The following is a 1691-nucleotide window of genomic DNA, read 5'->3' on the forward strand; positions in this document are numbered from 1 at the left end:
GTGCCCTGGATCTGGAATGCTCCTGCTACAGGTGCTGCCTTAGGAGATGCTGATCACACTAGTGGTCACACTAGTGGGTGGACCTAGATGGAGGAAGGAGGTCACTGGAGCATGTCTGGGGGCTGCTTCTTACCTGGGCTGCTTCCTGTCTTTCTTGGCTGGTATGAGGTGAACAGCTCTGATCTACCACACCTTCCTAGAACCAGGAGCCAGTCAGTGACCATGGCTTTTCAACCTCAGAACCATGAACCAAGTCCACGTTTTCTTGTTGGAAGTGTTTCTCTGAAGCATTAATCACAGTGACAAGTCCCATGGACGTGGGAAGTTTTGGATAATGGTACTACGTGCTGCTTCCCTGACTGAAGTAAATCACGCTGGGCTGATACAATCTCCACCATCATTCAGTTGTCTCGGTCGGATTATATAGCACTGCTGAAAAATAAATAGGAGTCGATTATACAGCTCATCCTAGGTACCACATGGTTGTTTCTAAAACTCCATAAAGTTTCGCACAGCACAGCCCACACTCTGGTCTCTTACTCTCATAATGAGGTGTGAAGGCATGCCAGCTGAATTCAGCACAGTGGCACATTGACTGTCAACTCTCTCCTTACTGGACTTTCCTCATTTGCCCTCTCTTTATGCCCCAGTGTATGCCAATCAGTGTGCTCTTCTGCCAGCCCTATCCCACTTCCCTGTTCAGGACTCGGTTTCAGGCGGGCTGCCACCCCATGCAGAGCAGGCTGCTCCTCGGGGAGACCTGATGCTCCCGCAGAGCAGCTCCCAGCTGCCTTGTCATTCTGCTTCTACCAGACCAGCCCCACGGTTTACGCAGAGTTAACAGGGAAAATTCTCATAGCTGGCCCTGGGACCTCAAGCAAGGCTCTCTTACTCTGGCAAAAATGATCACGTTGATAAAAAGCAGGCCGAAAGGCTATCCTTTCAGGGATCATGTCTGCAGTCCATTACGAGAGAAGTCTCTCTGATGGTGGAGAGCACCAGAACCACGGGGAGGAGGCGTGGGCTGGCTCACGAGCGAGCAGGGCTGCTCTGCTGCGACTGCCCCTGGCCATTGGTAACCGTTCCTGCTCTAGTCCAGGGGAGCTGGAGGGAGAGGACCCAGTATGAGTGGCAAATTAATTCATTAATTAATTAGCAAGTAAATAAATAAAAAGCAGACGGAGCCCCTGCCTGTGAAGCTTAGTTAATCTCAGGGAAGATGGGCAGGGAAGGGCCCAGCGGCTGGTGGTTCTTAGCAGGAAGGAAGTGTGCCATTCGAATTCTCTAGAACCAATTTCACTCTCCATTCATATTGCCGAGTCAGCTTGAATAGCACATTTCTTATGCTTTACGAGCTCAGGCGTGAGCACTCAGGAGATCACGTGCTCTGCTGCGGTCTGGATTTTCTAATACTCGCCACCCTGTGGATTCCACAGCACCCAGTTAAATGATGCTCTTGTCCACAGAGAGAACACAGGGAAGCCTAATGCAGAACTGTCTGTCTGTAGGAGTGATGACAGCTCCGAAGACTCTGGAGGGGACAGGAGATTATTAATAGAACACAGCATGGTGACGCCGGCCATCACAGCCACCCAGTCTATTTTTGTGCGGCAGATGGGACTCTAGCCGTCACTTTGATTTGCCAGGGTGGGTCCAGGAACAACCATCTATGACTGACTACCTGTAAAATC

At 50.7% G+C, this 1691-nt stretch overlaps 1 pseudogene; it reads left to right on the plus strand.

The window, feature by feature from the left end:
• Nucleotides 1-930: 930 nt before the first annotated feature.
• LOC123464137 lies at nucleotides 931-1133 on the plus strand (annotated as a pseudogene).
• The last annotated feature ends 558 nt before the right edge of the window (nucleotides 1134-1691 follow it).

This window comes from Jaculus jaculus, chromosome 10 (genome assembly GCF_020740685.1).
Source record: "Jaculus jaculus isolate mJacJac1 chromosome 10, mJacJac1.mat.Y.cur, whole genome shotgun sequence".
NCBI lineage: Eukaryota > Metazoa > Chordata > Mammalia > Rodentia > Dipodidae > Jaculus > Jaculus jaculus.